This window comes from Kogia breviceps, chromosome 19 (genome assembly GCF_026419965.1).
Source record: "Kogia breviceps isolate mKogBre1 chromosome 19, mKogBre1 haplotype 1, whole genome shotgun sequence".
Lineage (NCBI taxonomy): Eukaryota > Metazoa > Chordata > Mammalia > Artiodactyla > Physeteridae > Kogia > Kogia breviceps.
This window is the reverse complement of record NC_081328.1, coordinates 34,979,939-34,992,500: the sequence shown is the minus strand read 5'-3', so window position 1 is coordinate 34,992,500 and position 12,562 is coordinate 34,979,939. Positions and strand designations below refer to the sequence as shown.

The 12,562-nt window shown below is 42.4% G+C and overlaps 1 protein-coding gene across 2 annotated transcripts in view; it reads right to left on the bottom strand.

Moving 5' to 3' along the window:
• ZNF652 (zinc finger protein 652) overlaps nucleotides 1-9,309 on the bottom strand; it is a 70,140-nt gene extending 60,831 nt beyond the window's left edge. For both annotated transcript variants that reach the window (XM_059047079.2, XM_067020746.1), the window contains exon 1: nucleotides 9,124-9,309. The gene's annotated coding sequence lies outside the window, so the exon portion shown is untranslated. The remainder of the gene's footprint in view (nucleotides 1-9,123) is intronic.
• Nucleotides 9,310-12,562: the final 3,253 nt, after the last annotated feature.

The following is a 12,562-nucleotide window of genomic DNA, read 5'->3' as shown; positions in this document are numbered from 1 at the left end:
CACAAGGGGCATTCGTTAAAACACTATTTAACAAAAATTTGAAACATAAATAATGATATACACAGACATTGGCATACTATATAACCGAATTATGACATAGGTTTATATTAAAAGACACAGAAATATGTCCACATGAAAAAAATAGACTAAAGAACATGTGGGAATGGAATCATGCAATCTCACTATGTAAAACTATGCATATACAACCATGTATATATATGCTCATATTGAGAGATATCTCAGGACAGGGGTAAAGATGGGGAAGGAGATATTTTATTTTTTTCTTTATATTTTCTGTAATCCTTAAATAATTTTGGATAAGCCTGTACAATTTTTTAGAAAAATAATAAAGCTATTCTTCATAATGCTATAGAAGCAATTTGGTTCACACTCAAATAAGACATTAAGTACCCAAACATGTAATTTTTAAAAAGTGATCCCCTGTTCACAACTGAAAATGGCAAAATATTTGTTATTAAACTTACTGTAAACTATAAACCTAGAAAGCTGAGAAATAGTTCTACTATAAAAACATCAGACATTAGCCAAAGACTCTAGGTTGTCAATGTTAACTGCAACATTAGCTATATAATTTTAGCTTATAGACATGACACGTCACAGTATTATTCTTCTTAGCTAGAGCTAAACTACAGTTATAAATATCAAGTTATTTCACTTAGATTCTATTTACAAATATGTACCTTAGCTGAGATCAGTCAATAGATATTTTTTGCACAAGCAACAGAAATCTGTCCTCTTGCCAAGGATTTATCTTTCCATACCAATGAATTGGGGAGCTGCAAGAGAACCTATAACACATTCAATATTCTCCATTATATGAGAGATGAGGCAAGGTGAGGCTTTAAAATGCTAAATGGTTCCTGTAAGGTCAACAGCTAGTTGATGGCAGAGCTGGGCCTATCACCCAGATTCTGGTCATAAGGCTCAAAATGAATTATTCCTACATACCCATTAGGATGGCTAAAATTAAAAATACTGACAATTTCAAGTGTCGCAAAGATGCAGAACAAATGGGCCTTTCATATGTTACTGGTGGAGATGCAAAAGGGCACAATCTCTCTGGAAAACAGTTTGGCAGTTTCTTATAAAGTGAAACATACACACACCATAGCATCAAGCAGTCGCACTCCTAGGTACTTACTCTAGAGAAATGAGAACTTACATTCACCCAAAACTGTAAACAATCCAAATGTCCTTCAACTGGTTAATGAATAAACAACCTGTGGTACATCCACACAGTGGAATATTACTCGGCGATAAAAAGGAACAAACTGTTGATCCACACAAAAACTTGGATGAATCTCACAGGCATTATGCTGAGTGAAAGAAGCCAGTCTCAAAAGGTTACATACTGAATGATCCCACTTACAGAGCATATTCTCCAAAAGACAAAACTATAGAGATGGACAACAGATCAATGGTTGTCAGAGTGGAGGATGGGGGAGAGTATGAATGAAAAGGGATTACAGAAGGAGTCTTTGGGTGATGGACTTGTTCTGTATCCTGATTGTGGTGGTGGTTACACGAATCTATACAGGCATTGATACTCAAAGAACTGTACACATGCCAAAATGTTAATTTTACTGTACATTAATGTAAAAATTAAAATAGGGACTTCCTTCCACGCACTGCAACTACTGAGCCTGTGCACTCTAGGGGTCTGTGTGCTGCAACTACTGAGCCCACGTGCTGCAACTACTGAAGCCCGCATGCTTAGAGCCTGTGCTCCGCAACAAGAGGAGTCACTGCAATGAGAAGCCTGTGCACCACAACAAAGGGTAGCCCCTGACTCGCTGCAACTAGAGAAACCTCGTGCACAGCAACGAAGACCCAATGCAGCCAAAAATACCCCAAACAACAAAAACCCCAGGGACTTCCCTGGTGGTCCAGTGGTTAGGACTCTGCGCTTCCACCGCAGGGGGCGTGGGTTCGATCCCTGGTCAGGGAACTAGGATCCTGTATGCTGCACGGCATGGCCCCCCAAAAATACATTAAAAAAATTTTTTTTTAAATTAAAACAAATTACTTACTCAGTCTCTGGCTTCTAAAAACCAGAAATATTTATGGATTTTTAAATTCAATTTTAAAATTAATTTTTCAATTAGCAAAATAAAATGATTTGATGGGTCTTTTCCTATAAAATCTCAATGCCAAGAAAAGAATACATTCAACTTGGCAAGTTACATAGCCTCATTTTGTCTAAATTTCCCTGCTGGCAAAATGGGGATAATAATACCTACCTCAAAGGGTTATATGAGAATTAAAGGGTAGATAAATATAAATAAATAAATAAATAAATAAAAATATAGACATATTCACAGTATACATAACTTTGGGTATGGAAATGGAAGACAACTCCAACCAAGTAACTTTTAAGTTTTGTCCTTCCAGAGAAGCAGGTTCTGATGATCGCATTTCTGATAGAGCTGTCTCTGAAATATAGTCCAAGCCCAGCGTCTGATTTTCACATAGAAGTAAAAATTCACTACTGAGTCCTTGATGCATTTTTATTCTGTAACCACTCTACACAAATTGTTGTTTAAACCAGACTCTGTGTTAAAGAAGATTACACTGTATATATTTGTATGTATTAGTTTGTACATATTTCTTAGTCCTCTCAATTCTACCTAACTTAATGAACAAACAGGTAGCCAGTGCTCGTCTGTGTGCGTGTGTGTGTGTGTGTGTGTGTGTGTATTAAGTAACAGTAGGTGTCCTACCTCTCAGAAGAACACAGTAAATGCTAGGCAAAATGAGAATCTAACCTTAACCTTTCCAGAGTTTCAGGTCTTTAAGAATTGCCCCTCTGTATGGAGTAAGGTCATACATATGATGATTTTCTTCATGCCACATTTCTTAGCTTTCTACTTTCAAACTCGTACCTTTAAGCCCAGCTTTTCGTTTTATCACTCCCCCACCCCCGTTTAATCCAGTAAGCATTTGCTTAGCATCTACTTCAAGAAAATACTTTTTGTTAAGCTCTATTTAGGGCAGTGATTTTCAAACTGTCTGTCCCAACCCAATTTTTACAAATGAAATAGAGTAAAATAACAGACTGCCTCACAGATGGTAAGGGTAAATACTGTTTCACGAAGCTTTTGTTTCAGTTGTGGGTGGGGACATGTATGTGAGTGAATAATGCAGGCATGCATATACTGCTTCTTACTGTGGATCATGGTCCAAAAGTTCGAGAAACAGTGTTACAGGGATTAAATAAACATCAGCTCTAGATTTAGAACAGTACAACCCTGCAACAGTTGGCTTCTCTGGACATGTTTTTTGGTACTCACTGTACCACCTGACCTTAGACACAAGTCATTTTTAAGAAAAAAAATCTAACTTTTCATTTGAGGTGATGAAAAGGTTGAGGAGATACTGAAAGGCAGAATAAACTGTCCTTTGGTTATTGTTAAAATCCCCGACAAGCTGGAATGGATGCCGAAGTGTATACTTTCTTTACCACAACCTGACAGGAGGAAACTAGCCATTTGAAATGAGATAATTTTTAAATTAAAAAAATTATGTAGTATACACTTGCATGGATCAAAAATTTTAAATACAGAGAGAATACAGTGAATAGAGCAGCATTACTCATGACAGCTATACCAGAAACAATTCAAATGTCCATTAATGGTAGAATGGAGAAATAAATTACAATATAAGCATACAATGGAATATTATATGAGAATAAACTAATTATTCTTACATATAATGATATGGGTGCATCTTATAAGCCATACTCAAAATGAGTACATACTGTATTACACTTACATATGGCTGAGAGATTTTCCATAGTAATATATAGTTTCTTCATTCGTTTTTGTAGCCATATAAAATTTATTCAATAGCATGAATATATGTTAATTTACTTATTCAATTCTTACTGATGGGCATTTAGGTTTTTTCCAAACTTTTGATGAGTTAATTTAAATGACTTTGTATGCTTGGTATGCTAAAAAGAAAACTGAAGGGCTCAGGATCAGGATCTTTCAGTCAAGGTAACTTCAAACTCTAGCTCCTAGAATATTAATACAGGAAAAGTCCCTGGGCATCTGGGTCACAGTTTTAAGAGGAACTGGGAAAAAATACATATTTATGCACAAAATTGAGATCATAAACACTCTCCTTGCCACTCCCTCAAAAAATGAAACACTTCCCATGTATTTCAATGTTTCTAGGCCACTGATACTACTCTAGATCTATTAAAATGATACATTCAGAAGGGTGAAAACAATTCATAAGGACCTAGTTATAGAACTCATTTTATAGCTCATGCAGTGTAATTAAGAAGTTATATTCCACTGAATTCCCCAAACTGAATCAAAATTCCAAAGCTGAAAAGTATAAATGTGTAAAAGACTATATTCTACACTAGCATCACCCATCACTGCATATCTTGGTGAAATCCAGGTAGAGTCACAACCCTCTGATGCCACATGCATATTAAAGACCAAAAAATCAGGCTAAGGAGCCATTCTTTGCAACATTTCCCTTCTTATTCTCTTCCAACAAACCCTTCTCACCACACACTGATTCATCTATCAAGAAACTGACAAAAGCAACTAGCTATCTGCTAAGCCATTTGATTTGAGTAAACTAGAAAAAATAATAATTAAAAAAATAGCACCCCTTTCCAAGAAAAATTTTACTTAGCAAAATGTATTATAGTTGAGAAAAAAATATGTAACTCAATCATCTAAATTTTATTTGTTTAGTCAGTCTGGGCTCACATAGCATTAATGATGGTGTTATTAATATTATACATTCTGGCCGAGGTTAAGTTTTTTCAAGTATTCTGCAAAGTCTGAGAGTCTAAGATTATTTGCCAATCCCTCTTTATCAGCAACCCAATACTAGTGACTGATTCCACTGATGGGCAAGCCCCTAGGTGGCTCAATAATAAAAGAAAATAAGGCTTAGCAGATTGCCTTGAGGTAAATCCTAATGCATTACTGATGTGTCTACCTTATCTGAAAAGTCTCTAGCTAACTTTGGTGGGTTCATAGACTTAACACAGTGATATTCTGCAAAAATGACAGAATAATTTAATTCTATAGAACCCAAGAAATCCTATTTTAGTATATGTGCTGCTGAAGCGAGCACCAAGAAATCCTATTTTAAATGCTCTACGCACTGAATAAAACTGTATACATGCTCTTGAATCTACTTTTCAAAGTAAGCAGTCTCTTAAACTATATTTAAAAAAGGAAAAAGATAATGTCATATTTTACCATAAAACTGCCTTTTTGAATAAAAACCTCAGAAGAGCAATGGGAATTCTTTAAGAAAAAATGTTCATAAGTGTCTTCAAAAATCAAAGGTAACTGCTATATAAACAAACAGAGTAACTAAAGCATCTGATGCCTTCACTGATTCTACCAAGCACTTTGTGGCTTGCATTAACCATGAAAATTTACACAAGGCTTTGCACATGATTCAACTCTGGACACAGAACTTATTGAGTTACGTTAATGTCCTAAAAAACACCCCTTTCACTGCATAAGCTCTGTGAAGGCTTAAAACAAGCACAGCCTGTGGGTCACACTGTAGAATTTGGAGCCAAGTTTTATTGTCTCCACGAAGTTCAGCCAGCCATAGAGCAACAAATCAAAGTTCCAATAAGCACAGTGCACCTGCAAGTCTTAGGTATGCTCCAAGTCAAATATTTGCAATTTTTTCATCCCAAATCAGCACAGATGAAAGTATGCAGATCGCAGAACCAGCCCTCTAAATCCTGTAAGCCAAAATGATCTGTAGTTTCACTCCCACATCACTTGTGTCCTACCATTTATTGAGTCCTTAATGTGCATATGTACCAGGAACTGTTCTAGAAGTTTGCATATATTATGTCTAATACCTATAACAAATCCTGTTCTGCTGATGAGGAAACTGAGGCTAGAGAGATCAAGGTGACTTCTCTAATGCCATAAAGACAGTGGCACTTTATTCAAACTTCATTCTGCCTGGCTCCAAAGAGCCATCTCCCTGATCTTCCCTCAGCTAAAGTCACTAACTCCAACAGCAGCTCTCCTTTATCAAAGTAAATTCAAGTGCTAACTGTCTGAAATGATGACAATAGATGAGAAAAATATCATACCTAAAACCATGGCACAAGACCCAGGAATTCCCAGCAAGGAAACTCAGTCACCTCCTTCAGAATAACTAGTTCCAAAGGCTATGATTCAAAATCAACTGACTTTTTAGAACAAGGGAAATGAAACTCAAGAGTGTATTCACATTTTTGGTGAAATTTTCTAAAACTCTTGAGAAAAAGCTGATTTTTTTAAGCAATTCACTTTTACGGTTTACTTCTTTGATAGGCTTCAGACATTCAAAAACAAAATCACATCAGCAGCATTACTAATCAACTTTTTTCTACAGACTTGAAAAGTATCTTCTTACCACACTACAAGATTACTTCCCATACTTAGAGCAGAAATGGAAACAGCTCTGGGTGTCACGAATCAGATCTTGAGGCCACAGTTGCAGAAAGTAGGTGCTGTTTCCCTTGAGTAGGAGCTGCTGATCTGAAACCTCCCAAGGGAAGGGTGTCTGAAGAAGGGTGTCTGACAAAGAGCATTGAAAAAACTAAAGCAAGCTGTTTGTATTAATGAGAGTGAGCTGCTGGCACCACTACTCCGTAAGTGTTTCACTGCTATGCAATTGTTTTCCAGCTTCCAAGCTCTGAATCTGGCAGAGAGAATGCTGTTCTCACAGCCATATGAGTTACATGATCAGCTGCTTTGTGGTGTGTGTGTGTGTTTAACTAGGTAAGTGACTGGTTAGAAGAGGTTCTGCAATATTAAATCAAGGAAGCACACTGTCCCCTGAGATTTTAATGATTTGTCACTATACTACACTGACAAAGAAAAGCAACATATTTGCAACTTTGAAATACTTTGAGTTTAGGATAGGTAAATAATTTGTGACAGTAAAACTTTAGGCATGACATGAAAAAAATATATAACCTGTAATATAAGCCACTTCAATCACGTTTATTGAAAATCCTTCCACTAAAACAACATTTAAAAATGGATGATTCTGATGGCAACATCATCCTGAAAAAAGACATGAAATCATATTTAATAAAGTTGAAAAATCTTCACAGAGCATGTGCTCTATTACGGGAATGATAAGGCCTTCTTTTAAGAGATGGGCTCAACCTCAAAGAACACAAAACAATTCCAGACTGGCATCACAAAACAGACCACTGACTGTTGTTGAAATTTACTACATTTAGAAGATAGTGCAAGGAATATACATTATCAACTGGTCAAATTTAGGCAAGTTATTTTGAGTTCAGTTTTAACTGTTTCTGAAACTCTCACATACATCTCTTTACAGGAAGACAGGGAAATGATACCTTACAAATACCTAACTCACTGTAATCAAAGAACAGAACACAAGGATACATATTTAATCTACTTTGTGGCTTATTGCTCAGGACCAAAGTAATGCCAATCCTCAAGAGAGAAACAAAACAAAGCAAAACACAAACCTCAAATTCCTTTCACTTTTGCCTAATATAGATCTTAACCTGAGGTCCCAGGACCAGGCTCAAGATGACTGTAATTGCATACAAAATTATGTGTGTCTATTTCACCGAGAAGAGGGTCCTAAAGGCTTCCATGACTCCAAAGAAAGGTTAAGAACCACTGAAGTAGACTTTTCCAGAATCCCTAAAACTCAGCAGTGAACATTTTAAACAAAATTATACTAAAGGTAGTATCTATCTGAAGACATGTGCACAGTCCTGATACAATCCAAGATGCCTGCCTATCACAGTACAGCTCACCACTCTCAAATCAGCCCTACATGGAAACATCACCTGCATACTCACATGCCAGCCACAGCAGCTCTTCATTCCCTAAGCATACACATGTGTCAACAAAGCATGTGCTAGTTGCCATTCCCAGAACAATATGGACCTGGCCATCTCTGGGAAAAAATACACGTTCTTCCCAAAATATTACCCTATATAGTTACTATGCCTTGACCATAGATGTTAAAAATTACAACAAAAATAAATGAAATTTAAAATACAACGAAATTCCCCCACACCATATGTATGTAATTAACTGGGAAAAAAGCATCACTCAGGTATTACTGAGGGTCCATGGGAGATGCATATAGGGGAAACACTGAAATAATGATGCTTGAACACGGGACAATCAAAGACAGACTCACGCAGCACCATCCTGAGAACATGGTTGTGGAAGGCACTCTTCTCCAAAGGCAAAAGCACATTCCTTTGATTGGCACAAGCCATTCCTGACAATGGATCCGCGATGACAGGGACTGTTCCGCAATCAGGAAGTGTGTGTGTGTGTGTTCTGTGGGGGAGGGATATGCTAGATGTGATCAAAGACTGGCTCTCTTCAAGAAGAGCATATGGGATCTTAAATCGTGAAGACAGTCTTCGAGGGTGAGGCAGGGGCATTTATCATTTCTACAGGAGACATTCCTCGACAATGAACACGTTCTGTGCAGATGTAACGCGGGTGTCACTACCTTTAGTGGCTCCCATCTAAGAATCTCAAGCAGAGCCTGATTGGAAGGGAGAAGGTGGTGGGGGTGGAGAAAGGTCTGCATTACCCTCCGGGTGAGTGTTGGGCGGGTGTACGCTAGATACATTTTATCTCAGGCGGCACAATACTCCCGGGGGTTGGGGGTTTGGGCGCAGCCACAGGGAAGGGGAGGCAGGGGGTGCAAGCCACCAGCTTCAGGGCAGGCGAATGCTCGGAGGAGGACCGGTGCAAACCTCCCCCTCGGCCCGCTAACCCGTGCAACACCAGCCTCCCCTCCGGCCGCGGGGCGAGCGGACCCTGCAAAACTGGAGTCCAGCCCGGGTCCGGGAAGGAGGGAGAGAAGGTGCAGAAGCGGGCGCCCCCGGCCCAGGCTCGGGGCCAGAAGAGCGCAGCGCCCCGGGCCTCCCCGCCGGATGGGGGCTGCTCCGGCCTACTGGACGCAGCTGCCTTGGCGAAGGGCTCACCCGGCGCCCAGAGCCCCAGTCGGCTCAGCGGGCGGCGGAGAGGAAGGGCTGCTGCCAGGGGCGCAGCCGCGACTGTGGCGTGTGCGTTGGGGGCAGGGGCCCCTACTCACCCGGGCCGGCCGCCTCCGCCTCCGCCGCCCCGACCGCCGCCTCGGCGGTCCATCCCTGCGGCGGGGGGCCTGTAGCCGCGGCGCTCGAGTAACAACCGCCGGCCGGGCCGGCCCCTCCCCCCTGCCCAACGTCTGTCCTCAGGGCCGCTCCGCAGTCCCGGCCTCGGCCGCCGCCGCCGCCGCCGCCGCCGCCGCCGCCGCAGCGCTACGTGGCCGCCGCTCCGACGTCTCGCGACTCCCTTCCGAGCGCGCGAGGGCGAGCGGGGCCGGCGGGGCGGGCGGCGCGCGGGGAGGGAGGCAGGGGAGGGGGTGTGCGTGTGTGCTTGTGTGTGCGGAGAGGAGGGCAGGGAGGGAGGGAGGGAAGGAGGGCGAGCGGCGGCGAGAGCGCGCGCGCGCCCGCGGCCCCTTCCCTCTCCGGCCCCCCCGCCCTACGGGGAGCCCGACACCTCCCTCCGCCCGCCCCCTGGCATCCCGGCCGCTGGGCGCGGCGGCGCGCATGCGCAGCCCTCGGGGCCAGGCCCGGCGCACCTTTTCTCCCTCCTGCCACATTGTGAGCGCTCCACCGCCCACAAAACTGCCGATTCCCGCTCCACCCCCGCCTCCCCCACTCCACCCACTCCCAGGCACCCAGGTAAAGGCGTGGAGTGCGCGTGCGCACCGCTTTCCTTGGGTTTGGGGGCGTGGCTGCTGAAAGGAAGCCAAAACATAGAGTGGGAGGGAGCTTTGGGTTCTGCGGGGTGGGATTCCACGAAGTAGGGGGCGGGTTAAGATTAGGGAAAGGTGAAGTGAAGAAAAGTAGGCCCGAGTGAGATTTAGAAGTAAAAGAGCTTTTTTGGTTTGTGAAATAAGGTAAGAAAACAAACAACTTGACTCTGGCCTCCTTGTTACTGAAGAGCAGTGTGAGTGACAGAAGACAGAAATAGAAGAGGCAAAATATAAGCAGTAGTGGTCATTCGCTAGAGTAATGGGACAGCTAATAAAAACGAGAAATTTAGAGATCACCCAGGGTGGTCAGAAGAACATATTTAGAGCCGTGCTTGTTCTGTGGCCAGAAATAGGGAAGGGGATATGTGTGTGAGCGTGTGTGCACGCACGCGCGTGCGCTTGAGACAGGGAGCTGCAGAAAGAAAGGAAGCCTCCATGTAAGTATTATAGCATTATGACTAATTAGCTATTAATCATTAATATAATTAAGGGTACTATTAGCTAACAAGGTAGCATTTATCCAAGTTCATAGCCAAGAGAAGTAGTCCATAATTGAAAGTGCTTGGAGTACAGAGAGGGGAAATGAACCCGGCAAGGTAAAGGCCTTAGATGGAGTAGAACCAAGGCATGACCTTTCCCACCATAAACCAAACTTCCTTGATGATTTCCAAAGTTTACCTTTTTTAAAAAAAATAAATTTATTTTTTCATTTTTGTCTGTGTTGGGTCTTCGTTGCTGCGCACGGGCTTTTCTCTAGTTGTGGCGAGCAGGGGCTGCTCATTGTGGTGGCTTCTCTTGCTGCAGAGCTCGGGCTCTAGGCTCGTGGGCTTCAGTAGTTGTGGCTTGTAGGCTCTAGAGCGCAGGCTCAGTAGTTGTAGCGCATGGGCCTAGTTTCTTTGCGGCATGTGGGATCTTCCCGGACCAGGTAGCGAGCCCGTGTCTCTTGCATTGGCAGGCGGATTCTTAATCACTGCGCTACCAGGGAAGTCCCTCCAAATTTTATCTTAATTGGAATTCCTTATTATCCTTCCATGATTAAAAGCACACTTAACAAATGTTCTTGCACTAATGCTGAGCTCTCAACGTTTTGAAGACACATGCAGGTATTTCTCCCCAAAATAGAAGCCCCCCAAAAATTCCTGTGGAGAGTAAAATGACCTGAGTCTGGGAAAAGGTTAGGGAAGAGACTGAAACTTTATAAAGAAGTTTGAGGGTTAACTCTGTCCTTAGCTACTTCCAAAAACATATGCTTGGTTTTTATTACACTTGGACTCCATACTCTAGGGATTGCAATTTAGCAACTTTGGGTCATGTTCTTCAATAGTGAGTGTTTTCACTGGGTAAACACTAAAAATGATATCATATTTTAACAAGTAGAGCAAATCTTCAGGCAGAACAGGAGGAAGCAAGCATAAGTAGTAAAAGAAAAGACTTAGATTCAGTGTGAGAAATAACTTGGCATCCGTGGAAGCTGGTGAGCCTAGAATATCTGACTGAGGTGTCCAGCTTTGCCTTCTTGGACATTTGATCCATCCCCCACCCTTTGCCTGTCAGGGCTATCCTGCTTGGAAGAGGGGTATGCAAAGTGACGGCTAAAGAACCAAGTGTCTAGGAGTTTCTACCCACAGGCCAAACCTCTGAAGGGCTCCCAGTCATTGGAATAGTAATATTGTCACCTTCCATTTGAAGCATGCTTTATGGTTTTTGCAGAAAGGTGATGTCCATTATCAGATTTTGCAACAACCCCATGAAGCAGGCAGAACAGGTATTATTCCCAGTGAAGGAAATCCAGGCCAAGGTATGTTTACTGGCTCAGCCCAAGTCACCCAGCCCAGTCAACAACTGGAGGCAAAGCAGGACTCCCAATGTGCTGTCCTGTCAAAGGGTTTAACAGACCTTCTTGGAAAAACAGCTACGTATTCCTCTGGATTGAAAACAGGTAGCCTGGCCATGGGAGGGATAATAATTCTAATATTCACTTCTACATCTGCATCTCCTTTATTTCATGTTTTTTTTCGTCCTTGCTCCCTCCAGGACCCTGGCACTTGCCTTGTGTATCTGAAGCCTTGGCAACTGGTACTTTGGAAGGCTTTGGGCCTGGCAGGGCAATTCCAGTTCCTCTGCGGCCCCTTAACTCTTCCCCCTTGAGAACCTACAGGAAGAAGGGCTGTCATCACTTTGCTAGTCCCAGTGCCTCCCTTCTTCATCTTAGGCGTCATTATAGGCAACATTTAGCACCCACATCTGGCCTTATTGGAAGACGAGGCTTCCGTCATCCTGGTTTCCTGGCCCTGGATAGTTCTCCACTAACTTTCTCATTAAGGCCGTGGGCAGAAACCAACAGAACCCCCCGCCCCCGTTTTTCTTTTGGCCACAGCACGTGGCTTGCGGGATCTCAGTTCCCTGACCAGGGAAATGAACCTGGGCCATGGCAGTAAAAGCCTGGAATCCTAACCACTAGGCCCACCTTTTTTTTTTTTTTTTTTTTTTTGATTTAAAATTTTAGTGAAAATTCTTTATATTTTGACAGCTCTGGAAACCTTCACAAATTTAATTAACAGCAGCAGAGTTATCTTGCTCCTGTAAGGTGAGCTGGACAGGCTGGTACAAGCTCCCTATTCACTGCATTTCTTTGCTCCCCAAGTTTCCAGGGTGTACCCCCAGTCAATAATAGTCAATAATAGTTCTTTCCACCTGTACTTATAGAGGGGCAGTGGCTGTGGCTCCCTGCCCA